Source organism: Camelina sativa, chromosome 1 (assembly GCF_030686135.1).
Source record: "Camelina sativa cultivar CO46 ecotype springtype chromosome 1, ASM3068613v1".
NCBI classification, from domain to species: domain Eukaryota; kingdom Viridiplantae; phylum Streptophyta; class Magnoliopsida; order Brassicales; family Brassicaceae; genus Camelina; species Camelina sativa.
In genome coordinates this window covers 15,299,526-15,313,514 of record NC_141880.1, presented here as the reverse complement: position 1 = coordinate 15,313,514, position 13,989 = coordinate 15,299,526, and the positions used below count along the sequence as shown (strand labels likewise).

The 13,989-nt window shown below is 33.7% G+C and overlaps 2 pseudogenes across 2 annotated transcripts; both read right to left on the bottom strand.

Moving 5' to 3' along the window:
- Positions 1–3: 3 nt before the first annotated feature.
- LOC104708806 (glucan endo-1,3-beta-glucosidase 7-like) lies at positions 4–3,992 on the bottom strand (annotated as a pseudogene). Its single transcript, XR_015562391.1, has 5 exons — positions 3,583–3,992; positions 3,002–3,370; positions 1,293–1,622; positions 785–1,058; positions 4–266 (listed from the first exon to the last, which is right to left on the bottom strand). The product of XR_015562391.1 is annotated as a glucan endo-1,3-beta-glucosidase 7-like (transcript).
- Positions 3,993–9,830: 5,838 nt separating this feature from the next.
- LOC104792471 (uncharacterized) lies at positions 9,831–12,755 on the bottom strand (annotated as a pseudogene). Its single transcript, XR_015596172.1, has 4 exons — positions 12,364–12,755; positions 11,196–12,253; positions 10,120–11,107; positions 9,831–10,032 (listed from the first exon to the last, which is right to left on the bottom strand). The product of XR_015596172.1 is annotated as an uncharacterized LOC104792471 (transcript).
- Positions 12,756–13,989: the final 1,234 nt, after the last annotated feature.

The window sequence follows — 13,989 nt, the reverse complement described above, 5'->3', positions numbered from 1 at the left end:
CAATTAAAAATATATCTATAAATTAATATCACTATAAATTAATAAAATGTCTTGGTCCCAACATTATTAATTTATAGAGGTTTTACTGTAATTCGCAAGAAAGGAAAAAGAAAGAAAAAAGAAATGAACATAATAACGAGAGGCAAATACAGAGAAGAGGAGCGTTCGGATCCGTTCTTCCGTTGCTTTATCTGAAGTCACATATTTATTCATCTCTCCTCTTATGCTTCCATCTCCTGCTCTTGGGTAGACGCAACTGTTATAACCTAAAAACAGAAAAAGCCGAATGTAATGAAATAAATGTTTAGTGTGGAACATTTGTAACTTGATCGCACTCTGAATATAGACATGAAAACTTTATAAATATAATGTCAAATAATCTGCATCATATTCCTATTTAACTTCTTTCAACGTACCTAGCTAGATACAAATATAATAAGTTCAGAAAAGAAATGAAGAAAAACCAAGCAAAGTACAAATATATACGTTTATCGGTTTATTAGTTTCTATTAACAAAATAAGATATACATTTACAAAATTTTACGAGGATAATATAATATAAATATATAATTGTTTGGGTTTATGGCTTTTTTATTCGTTCTTGTAACAGATCACATGTAGACTCAAGAAGATCTAATGAACTCATGAATGTACCTAATGTTGGTTTAAAACTCACATGCAGCTTTCTTGGACCATAATAAAAAAATATTGGCTGTCCCAGTCTCATGATATCACGATTTATAACAAGTAGGACATGAAAGATGAAGAGAGTAAAATAACTTACTAGGGTTATCGGAAGTGATCCTCGCGGTTTTAGAGAAATCGCAATCCGTAGGGTTTTCAGGAGACTTTTGGAAATAGAGATTCATGGCATAGGCTGTATGAGACATGAGATTGTTAGGCTCGAAACAAACCCCTCCTGGCGTTATTGGGCCACAGTCGATTCCCTGCCCACAAACCCAATCTAGACTATCTTGCAACTGCTCTTCAGTCGCATCATCCTTTGGCACACACCATCCCATCGATGTTGCTTCTCCCAATGGTGGAGATTGTGACGTCTACTATCATCACAAATAACATTCACTAGAAATGGTTAACTATCTTATAAATAAGCAATTCATGTGGTCTAGTGGTTGAAAGATTCACATTGTCGTTTCATGCAACTATGGTTCCCTTAAATAGCAAGAATATATATCCGGCTTTTCATATGCCGCGGGGGATTAGATCAATGCTGATGCGAGATCCCATGGTTATTAATTAGTTATATGTAATTGGTTATACTATCTTAGTACCTGACTACTAGTAGTTTTAGTGAGGCCAATGTCGTAGGCCATCGAAAGGTCAGGCTTGAAAAGGCCAAAAGAACGTTCAAAGGAAGGACCAGGCTTGAGATTTTCATCAAATAGAGCAAAAATGTAAGTGTCGATGGATTTTCCGGGCATGAGCGGAGTCCCAACCATGGACCTCAAGTGAGCAATAAGGTTCCCATTGTAAGCCTTAGCTTTCTCAACACTCGGACCCACCTCGTTACTGTCACCGGTCGATGGCCAACCAGTTTCGGCCACAACCACTTCCACTTTTTCGAATCCCATCGATTTCAAAGCTGAGTGCACCGCATCAACCTAGGCAAAACCACATGTTTGTATCAGTATAACGTGTGTCGGTGTGTGCAAATGCTGGTTCTATCTTACTATAATGAGGTTGATTCTTTCTAAGTGGAAAAAAAAAGGAAATGTAAAGAGAGATAATTAGTCCCTCACTACAAAATCTTTTTTTGGACAACAATTTAAGGGGGGTTAAAGTTATTACTAATAAATAAAATTTCTAACGGTCAAATACAGACTTTTCACATGATTTACAATCATTATATAACTGCAATAAATAATTGAAGATCTCGGTGCAGCAATATGCATGTTATATAATAAATGAACAATACCTTGAGACTGAGACCAAATAAACAAATGCATAGCTGTTAATTTGATTAAATGATTAATTAATAATGTACTCTATATCATGACGCGGTCCACCAATTTCAAAACCAAAGACTTCCCTACTTCAATGTTTGAATAGCAAGTCCAATAAAATGTTATAATAACTAAGATATATCTCGTGAGTTACAATTTTTAAAAAAATTATAATATAATAATAAAAATTATTGTTTTATTTTTCTTAAAAATTATTTTATTTGAGATAATATTTATATTTAAATTTTAGGTAAATCTATTGATCTATTTGAATACTAATTTTTTAAGAATATTATAGTATTTTATTTTAGACGTATTATTACAGTTTTATATTGTTTGTTTGTTGTATTTGCATCATTATTTTGTTAAATATAAAATAGTAATTTTAATATTATAATTGTGAGCAAATAAAAATTATTAATTTATCACCTATATAAATTTAGTTTTACCAATCCGCCAATGTGAAAATTAAAACACACATTTTCATACATTGAGTAATATATCTTCGTTTTAAAAAATTCAAATCACAACATATGCAGAAAAATATGCATTTTATTAATTATAATTATTATATAAAAATTCCAAACAATTTGTAAATAAAATAAAATAAAGATGATAGGAGAATCATAATTTGAAATCTTAACAAAATCTTCGAATTTAGTTATTAAAAATAATTGTATTGTATACTTGTATATAAAATCTTAGTTTTTAAAATTCTGAATGATTTATATATTTCAAAAAATAATTAGTAATTTCGTCCATAATTTGTTAGAGAGGAAAATATTTTTTAGATTTTTTAAAATTTTTTAACATTTGATCTGTAAGTGTTTTTATTTTTAATTAATTATATTTATTTAAATTAATTAATTAACCTTAATTAATTTTTTCTAGTGGCAATTGAATGTAATTTTTTACACTTTTATCTGAATTAATATAGTAGGATATGGTCATCATTTAAAAAGAATAGTGCTCTAATTTGTTTAGTACAAAACCGAGAATGAGAGTTTAGATATTACAAATACAAGTGCTAATTTTACCTGAGCATCGAACATGTTCATGTACTTGATTCCAGTGTTAGAGTCGACCCGTCCAGCGTTAGGCTGAAAAAGGCAAAACGCTAATGTTTCGGGTCTCGGGTCGCTCTGGTACGCAAAGAAGGGGTACGGGTTGATGGCAAAAGGTGACCCTGTGTCGCTAAGGAATTGTAGAATGCCCTTTAAACCAGCCTGATAACTGAGAGCAAACGAACCAGCTGATGGCGGTTCGGAGTTGCCAAGCACCGTCATTGCGTGTACCGTAGACACCTTGATTTTTCCGCCAAGTGAAACTGCCTCGAGAGCCTTTTGGATATTTTGCATAGCGGGGAGAAGTTGGTTCACCAGATTCAGGTCATTCGACAATAGTAACTGCACCAAAGAAATATTTAGTTACTTCCATACATTTTAATTAAAATAACACATTTCTATGTGGTTGTTCAAGTCGATGGACAATGTTTACAAAAATAATATCAACAAAACGGATTGTTGAAAGCGGGATGAATCCGTGAAAGATTTGTGGATTTTATCAAGAAACGCAATAAAAGATGTGGGATATATATTTGATTGAGAGGAGGAGTCACCTCATTGCCAACATTGATGAGAATGATGTTGGAGGCAGGATAGAAAGGGAGTACGTTGGAACTGATCCATTGAGAGGCGACGTTGAGATCCGAGGCTATAGACGGGAGATCACCATTGGCTACTCCGATAACAATGCCGATGCCTGTGCCAGCCAAGGATTTGATGATGGAGGGATCGGCATTGTATAGCCTCACTTTTTGGATGGAGGTGGATTGGAGGAGTTTGGCCGTTTCGGACGGTGGTGGGAGGTTGTCGGCTAGTAAGCCGTAGTTTACTCCGATAAACGACTGTGCATTTGACGGCGGAAAAAAGAAGAGAATGAAGAGGAGAGAGAGGAAGATGGAGAGAACCATGGAAACAGAGGAATGTAAGAGGAAGTGAGATTTGAAATGTTAAAAAGAGTAATGAAGATAGAAGGTTAGGTTAGTGTACGGGTTAGAAGAAATATAGTTTATTTAGTTAGTGTAAGGTTTTTACAGAATCCCGAAGCTCACATGTGCTGATGTTAACTACAATCCACTTGCTGACTTCTCTGCCACGGGTTTCCCCGTTTCTTACAATATTCATATTATGGAGATTTCTTTCAAATTTTGTTACTAGCCTATTAGGTGTTTCATGTTTGGTAATTTCTCAAATAGCCAATTAAACACCAACTAATTAAAACAAACACTGATTTTCTCTTTATTTTAGATTTTAACGGGATACAATATAAAAAAGAAAGAAGAAGATAATATGATCGTTCAATCGTTTTCTCTCTAATCTTTATTATTTTAATTTTGTTTGGACAAGTCTCTCTCTAATCTTTATTTGATTATATATCTTCTTCAAATTTAATTATACTTTCATTCATATATTGTTTTCAGTGAAATTTTCCTTATTTAGATTCATTGCTAGCTTTTGGTAAAAAAAAAGATTCATTACTAGATGTGGTTAAAGATGTGGTCGTGCGATGGGAATCGTTCTCAAATGTTACAGAGCAAAAATCGTTTCTTACAGTTAGATTGGCGCCCCAACGTATTAAGAAGAAGCATAGAAGATGTGCCTTAACACCTATGTTCCATGAAAACATAAATAGATACGCTGAAAAAAAAAACGTTCTAGAAACATAAAACAGTTTTTTCAATAAAATTAGGATATAGATGTATTTTGGAAAAGTGTATATATATATATAATATATAGTATAATTCCAAAATACCAAAAATCTATACTATTAAAAGGGAACATTTTTAATAAGTAAATATAGAGTTTGAAATTATTACAATGAAATGCCATTGAAATAGGAATAAGGATATGTATAATCCTTAAAACCAAACAGAAATAATTAATGATAAACTGTGGAGCCAAACAGAAGATATTATATGTGATACATTTAGGCAACAAAAATTGAAACCAAACATATTGGATTTAAGTGTAGTAGCCAAACAAATATTAAATCATTATTAACACGTAAAAATCGGAAACAACAGATATGGTAACAAAAAATCTTCACATGTAATTAGCGTAAATACCATTAACACTAAACAAATCTACCCACGTAGTACGCCAACCTTTAATGTAACATATAACAATTCAAATTATACTGTTATGATTAGGAGATTACAATCTTAGAATATCTTTCCTAAAAGAAAAAATTCCGTTAATAAAATATCATCTTTGACAGTTTAAACATAAATTTCGGATAGTTAACATATTTTAAAGGATTACGAAATATTCTTATATACAAAATCTTAGCAACTTACCAATTATTGGTATATTCCTTAAAACATGTCTTACTACTATAAAAACATGAGACGAAACGAAGGTGTAACTCATCTCGAATACTGCAAACCGTCTACAATTGTAAGCGTTCCAAAAAAAAAATGGCTGCAAACAATGATTTCATAACCCTTGCTAACATCAAGCATTTTAAATTTTAAGACGACTTGGAAGGTATTGTGTGAATATTGTATACAGTTGGAGGCAATCTACAATTTTCTTAAGAGAAACCTTGGAAATGATAAATGATACTCGCTGATGTTGATGTGAGAATACATCAGAAAATTAAGTTTTAAAAGAAACACAACATTAATAGATGCAATGAATTTTATTCTAATTTTTTTTTTGTTTTAATCTTCTATATGTGTGTTCACAACTTCTCAATTTTTAGGATGGAGTGGAGATAAAAAAATGTTAAACAATTAGAGAGGTTTTTGGTTAAAGTGGATTGGAAAATATTTGAGAAGAATTATGTTTTTTGTTTGCAAGTCTTCTCTTTAATTATAGATTTAAGAGGCAATGGCAGATGCTATCATCATCATAGTTGGAAGGTTTTTTCAATCAATTCTCTATGTTGAAATGATACCATCTACATTGGACATGATAGCTATAAGGTTCACAAAAACTACAAACTAGAATACAAAAGAGATTTTATTGATAAAAAGAGTTGAAAGAGAGTATCACGTTTTAGATACTAGATTTAGATACTAGATTTAAGGTAATAGTTGAATCCAAAAACCCTAGTTCTCTCCCAAACCAGAGTATCGCGGCGCCGCTATCTCCAATTTCCTCCGACGCCGGTGGGGCTTTTACTCGCCGGCGTCGGGGAACCACGACCTTAGATCCCGTCTATTTTTCCCTTTGTTTATGTAGTTCTCCTTTTCAATTCTTGTTTCCCCTTTTGAGTCTCCTTTTGCAATCTACTCAATCCCCTAATAATCACTCAGATCCAGGCAAAGGCTTGCACAACACCAACCTCAGAGGGCGGAGGAGACTGTTAAACTCTCCTTTCTGCAACCACGACTCAGCCTCACTGCTGGCGGTAACCAAGTTCCTTTATCCTCTTATTTCTAGATCCGGAATGGCAATCACCTTTGTAGCACTATATTTCCCAATGTCACATGAGCCTTGGCAGGCAAAGACGGAAACGACATATGGTGAGGAAATCTCCAGAGACATGATTTTTCTCAGATTCAAGACCACCGCCTTAATCACAAGTCAACCCATGAGCTTGGTAGATTTGTATCGGCTTTTACCAGAGACGAGGAAGCCTCCTTCACTCTCCTTGGTCAGTCGCTGTGAACATCATTGTATTCAATCATCCACAACATCTCTTTGGTGGATGAACTATGTCGACCTATCAGCCTTACATACGATTTTGCCCAACCTCCAAAAGCCCAGGTTCCCTCTGTCTAACCCCATGTTATACTTTCGACTGTCCCTAGTTTGCTTAGCTACTCTCGGTGTCCGAAGACTGCATCAGAGAACCCTTTTAGCTAGGTTGTCTTGGTTGTACAAAGGTTATGTTGGAACCATGGTTATTGCTCTACTTGTGTTTTTATTGATTGGATCCCAGACTTACCAAGGTGTCCTTCAACCCCAGAAACATTTCCTGTTCCTGAAGCTCAGGTCTGTTTTTCTCTTGTCCGTGTTTTGCCAACTACAAAACCTGTGTGGAATTCTTGATCACCATTATCATGGCAGAGAGGATCCACCTGTTTTGTCTTGGCTTCCCACTTATCCTCTCCACCTGTTCTTAGCTTTTTCGGCGATTGTCTCTAAACCCAATACCCTGCAACCATCCTCTTGCCCGAAGCTCAGGTCTATATATTACTCGTTAGTGTCTCACCTTTTACTAACCTTGTGTAGTATTCTTGATCACCATTTCCATGGCAGAGAGGGACTACCTGATATGGTATGGCTTTGCACTTATTCTTGTCGAATCCTGATGCTAGCTGCAGTTCAAACCACCATCATCTTATCAACCATCACCCGGGCCCTTAGCCCCCGAATCATTGCCACTATTTCGACCCTGATATTGATCCTCACCCTGGTGAGTTCTTTGGCTCTGTTTCTCCTTCCAACGGTACAGTGTCAAATCAAATAAGAGGTTACTAACTTATTAATATGACAAAAAAGAAATTGATTTTGTTATTGTTTTCCAATGAAAAAGAGTATGTCGTATATTTGACGGCAAAAAAAAAAAGTGTATTACAAAGGTCTATTATCAGAATAAGTTTAACTAAATCGACCATCACTTTTATATTATGCCTAAAACCCATACTCGGATATGCAAGCAACATTATCTGGATTGGTTAATGCTAACTTTCCAAACTTTATAACTAAAAAGGTTGGAATTCTAAATCACTTACTAGACTTGGTATTCTAGATCAATAATCGTAGAAAATAATGATAGTATGCGAAAACAATAAAAATCAAGATCTCGAAGCCACTGATTTGTTGATACAGTTTCTCATAGTTATAATTTGAGAACAATTTACTGAAAACCCAACAATTGAAAACACACTTGGATTCAAAACTTTTAAAACACACAAAAACGAGAGAATATTAAAATTGTAAGAACATGATCAACGATGATGAGCCTTGCTTTGGGCGTGCATTGTGAGCTATCAATTTTGCAAGAACCTGAAAATCTTTCCGTAAAACAATAATGTTTATACATCTGAAAGAAATCCCGAAACCTAATCAAATAAAAATAAAACTAATTCAGTAATTTTTTAATAGAAATAAACCTAATCAAATAAAAATAAAACTAATTCAGTGTTTTCTCTCCAGAGATTGACTGATAGAGGAAGGATGAAGAACCGCATGCATCTTCACCAATTGCTTTCAGAGAAACTTTTCCTTTCTAATTATTGGTTCTCGACATTGACAAAAAAAAATTATTAAAAAATTATAATTCTCGACAGGATTATTTCTCTTGGGCCGTTCAAAACCCAGCAGTAATTTGAGTAATATAAATTACTGAAATATTTTTCAACAAAAAAAAATTACTGCAATATTTTGTAGAATTATTATTTAAAAAAACAAACTCAAAATTATGTTTTTTTCTTTTTCGAAAATCATTTCCAACCTAGGGATGCATACTTACATCCCTAGGTTGGACAACTAAAATTCAAAATAGAATTTTACGAGAAAGATTTATTTAATTTCCAGTGAACCTTGCAGCTTTTCGGGTTACTTGCGAGCTTTCGATAATAAACAAAATAAGTATATTGATAATATATTATTTTGCAGGTATATATTATCTAATCTATAGTATTACAATCTTAATAACAATTTGTAATAGATATGAAATAATTTGTACCAAATGCCCAACTGACATAAGTTCGGGTTATAAATGTTATACCAAATCTCTTACCTATTTTTTTTTACTTATTGGACTAAAATATACAATTTAAAATTGATAGATTATTATTTAAACCACAGTTATGAACGAGAAAACAAGACATATATGGGACGAGAAATGTTTTCTATCTCGTAATAGACATACCACCTTTTTCTCTTTTTGTTGTTTTTGTTGTTGTTGTTGTTGTAGTTGTGTTTACTTATAACAAAAATAAATCTGATTATTCTCTTTGTATAAACTGAATTAAAAACAAATCGATTACTAAACTGGTACAAATTCACATTATGAATGTTACTAAGATTCCTAAAAAAATATGTTGACAAGTATTACCTTGCACGTATATAATATATTGCATATACATTACAGTAAACTTAGTTTTTGAAATCAATTCCGCACGTACGTGCAGGTCCAAATCTAGTACTAATTAAAGATCAAAACCATTTTAGATTATTTTTAAAAGTTTAGAAGATAATAATTTAAACAATTAGAGTTCATAAATTTAGGTTTTCATATATCCTGTATTCTTGTACTATACTAGGTTTTGAACAAACTGTTAAATCACTGCAATGAGATTGTTGAATTAGATGTTGAATAGAGGTGGATTAATTGATGTTGAAAACATTCAACAGGTTGAATAAAGAGAAAGAGGGACCAACACTGCCACACATCAAGTTATGATAGGCTTCCAGCAGATGGACTCTGTTCATTCAGTTTTTTTTGTTTTTTTCCCTTTTTTTAAAGGGACGTCGGGGTGTAGCCCCATCTATAGTTTCGTTTAAGTCTGTAACCCCACAAAACTTTTAGTTCTTGCTCTGACTACACATCAAAACTTCAACAGGTTGTATCCCCACAGAAATTAAATATCGAGTTATGACCCCATGGTCGTTAGTTACCAACGTTTTCCGTCTTATTCTCTACTAAACCGGTTTAAATTAAAACCAAACCAAAATTCCAGTTAATTTCAACTAATTCATGGTTGTAGATATATTGAAATATTTCCTCAGTTCAGAAGGTTTAAAATCGTGATTGTTATGTCATGTATTAGAGTATTTAGAGCAGAAAAAGACAAATAACATGAGAAAGCCGAACCCAAAACATGAAAAAGTCTAATCCACATCCATGACAAAAGGATGCACGTACCTAAAAGAGAACCATAACATCCAATACAAAGCCAATAATTCGAAAGCTAAAAAGGAGCTTCTTTTCTTAACAGTGCTAAAAAACATAAACTAACTAAAGTTAAACTTGATCCACCTAATTTCCTGAAGCTACTCTTGTTTCAAGAGTCTTGATCCACTTGACTTGCACAAGCTTTGCCATGTCCCTGAACAGTTGAAAACAACACAAAATAAATTACAAAAGCAGCAAGTAAACGATCTCAAATAAGGGCTACATAAATAGAATGACTAACTCGTTTGGCTCGTTTGGCACATGGCCGAGAATTGTGACCAGCTCCACCACACTTCTTACAATGCATTGTCCTCTTCGGTTGTGTCTTTTTTGGAGATTCTTGTGTCTTTCGTTTCAGATTCTTCCTTTTATTCTTCTTCTTTTTGGACGGAGACTCATTAAGTCCTTTCTTTCTTTTTTGTTTCTTACGGTTCTTCTTCCGTCCAGGTTGTGGTGGTTCAAGAGGTATACCCACCAATGATATGTCACCGCGACTCCAATGACCAGCAACTCTCAGTGGGATCATTGCCTCATTATATGTTCCTCTCCAGCGAGTTGTGAGAAACCAATCTGACACATAGTCATCAGGATCAAGGTTTCTTTTCAATATCACTCCATAGGCATGCACACATGGGATCCCAGTTATGTCCCACTTGCAACTAGTGCATGTCTTGTCTGTCATGTTTACCCTCTCTGAATCCCAAACAGTTTCAACCTCAAATTTTCCACTAGTGCCTGGCCATATTGTGCAGATGTCAGCATCTTCATGCTCTTCATCAAGAATTTTCTGGACATATGGTGTAAATTTTGATGGGTGGTTGCTTGCTTTGGTTTTTCTCAATGAAATTTGTGTCATTGCTAGTCTCCGAATTGTCTCTAGCATTGGCAAAACTGGTTTCTCCCTTGCTTTTCCAATGCTATTGTTGAATGATTCAATAGTGTTATTTTCAACATCTTCACAACATTCTCCATCAATTTTGTAAAAAGCTCTACACCAACTCCTCGGGTTACTCTTCATAACATCATTGTAAACATCTTCATCGTAGTCTCTCAGCCTTTGCAGATTTTTTCTCAAATTGTGTTTCATTATAGCTCCACGCCAAGTTCCAGATAAATGGTTTCATCTCCATCTTTTTTCCATGATTCGCTTTCAAGTTGCCATAAATGTGTCTAACACATTTTCTATGCTCAGCCTTTGGTAACTCCATCTCCACTGCTTTTATTAATCCCTGAAATTTAGTCAACAAACAATACTTTAAGACTGAAATCTTATATCATAATTATCAACAAACAAGAAAATACACACAAAATTCATACATTTTGTCGATATGAGGTTATGATAAACCCATCCCCATCTTTAAGATCCAAATCAGACTTTAACTTTTGGATAAACCACAACCAATTCTTCTCATCCTCCGCTTGTACTACAGCCCATGCTATTGGATACATTTTGTTACACGCATTTCTACCTATAGCAGCAAGTAACTGACCTTTGAGTGTCCTTTTGAGAAAGGTACCATCCACTCCTATGAGAGGACGACATGTATCCTTCCACGATTTTCTGATGATGTCAAAGCATACGTAAAACCGATCAAAGAGGTCTTCACCATCTGGTATGATGGTTTCAAGTGCTACAGTAGAATCTTTATTCGAATCATTGATTTCACTACAATAACCTCGAATATGTGCAAATTGATCTTCATATTCTTTTTGGATCCATTTTAGCGCTTTATTCCTTGCTTCTTGACATTGATTTCTTGTCACAACCAGCTTCCATTGCTCGTAAATCAGTTCCTGAATCTTCATGGGCATCATATAATCTGGTTCTCTTCTAATCTTGTCCAAAAACAACCGCGCAATCACTGGATCAGTCAACATCTCACAATGTCCATTGTGTGTGCACGAATGATAATTATGATAAATCTTCACCTCCCATATGTTCAATCTATTGTTTATCCCAAAATTTTTTTATCCCACCTGTATTGTTTAATGTTCCGACCTTCTCTGAGAGCATGATCCAAGACAGCTTCTTTAAACGTAACACCATTGTAAAATGCTTGTCCCTTATGTAAATTTCCATCTCCTCTTCTTCTGATCATGCGTTCTCCTCTGTTTCTAGCAACCACTACAACATCCTCATCGTCACTGTCACTATCTGGATATAAATTATGCCGTATTGGAAGCTCATCCCTGAACAAAGCTACTTCATCTTCAATCTCTAAGTGAAATCTGTCCATCACTTCTTCATCACCTTCAGAATCGGAATCACTTTCCCCATAACCGATTTCTTCTTCAGCAGGAGTAGCATAATCTGGGTCACTTGAATCACTCTCATCTCACGAGTTTGCTCTCTCTCGTCTTCATTGTTATTCTCACTGTAACATGATAACGTTACAAAACTTCTTTTTTTAGGGGACAACGTTACAGAACTAAAATCACCATTTAAGGTTTTAAATCAAAAGGAACTAATAATTGAATATGTTACCTCATTGAATCAAGATATTTTCCTCTGTAAGCTCAGTTTGTTGAATCCTCACTCACAATTTTTGGGTTCCAAATCGAGAAAAATGGGGATTACGGTTGTGTTTTCCCCTTTTGTTATATTAAAACTGATTGACGGCTTTGATATAAATGCCTAAAACCATGAATTAGTTAAAACTAAATAGAGTTTTGGTTTAGTTTTAATTTAAGCTGGTTTAGTAAGGAATAAGACGGAAAACGTTGGTAACTAACGACCATGGGGTCGTAACTCGATATTTAAATTCTGTGGGGGTACGACCTGTTGAAGTTTTGATGTGTAGCCAGAGCAAGAACTAAAAGTTTTGTGGGGTTACAGACTTAAACGAAACTTTAGATGGGGCTACACCCGGACGTCCCTTTTTTAAATGAAGATTTGTGGAATGATTATGGGAAAGGTTAAAAATAGAGGTGAAAGTTGTTGAATGTTATAACCATTGTACATGGTCTAAGAGATCATAGCGAACATCAATCGTGATGGTTTTTGAAGTAATTGTGTGAGTAAAAAAGGTTACCCATAATATGTCTATTTTTTACTACGATTCAGCCACTACAGTCCATTTATATGTCTTAATCGACCCATAATAGTTGGTTATCAACCCAATATCCATTAATTATCAACACAAATTTCAAATCTAATTGAAATCTCTAAATTTTAAATACAATAACCCAAAATCGATTGAATACTCTACAGATTTAAGAGGGTTTAAGCTAAAAGTAATAGCAAAGATAAGGAAATCTGATTCGGAGATTAAAGTACAAAAGTACACACTATAGGTTTGAATGGTAACCGTGTATTTAGTTATGCGGGAAAAGCAGTTTGATAGTGCGGTACGGATCAACTTCGGTACGTGTGGGACAAAAATATTTACGGGATAAGTGCGGTTTATGCATAATAAGCGGTTACAAAAAAAGTTTGATTGATGAAAACCACTATTTGCAGTATTTAAAAATATGTGAATGGTAAGATACATAAAAGCAGTGTGAATAATATTTATTAACATATAAACTAAATTTATTAATCATTTAAATCAATCTTTATAATTTGAAATCCATTAAATCATTTAAGAAACTGAATCTATAACATTTACATCATCATTATAATTGTGAATCCATTAATTTATTTAGTAAATGTATTTTTGTATAAGATCATCTAACAAATACATTTTAAACAAATCTCATAGTGTTTTTAAAAAATATTATATACATATATAAATGAGAGAGGAGGGGTAGAGAGAAGATAGAAGAATCTTTTTCCATTTATTCTTGCATTAGTATATTTTTAAAAAGTAATATAAGAATATATATATATATAGATATATATAGATATATTGCTTTGAATATTTTAATAATTGTATTATTTGTGTTTTTCGCAGAACCGCTGGGTAAATATCTGTGCTTAGTTGGAAAAGTGGTTCGGTGCATTATCCAACAGGTAAATCCGCAATCTTTTTTTTTTCTTTTAAACGCAAATTTAAGAAAATGATTTGATTGGTATTCAAAGTGCGGTTTCATAAAAAAAAAAGTAAAAACTATTGTAAAACAGATGTATGATTATTCCATCATAAAACACGTGTCATTACACTTGTCCATG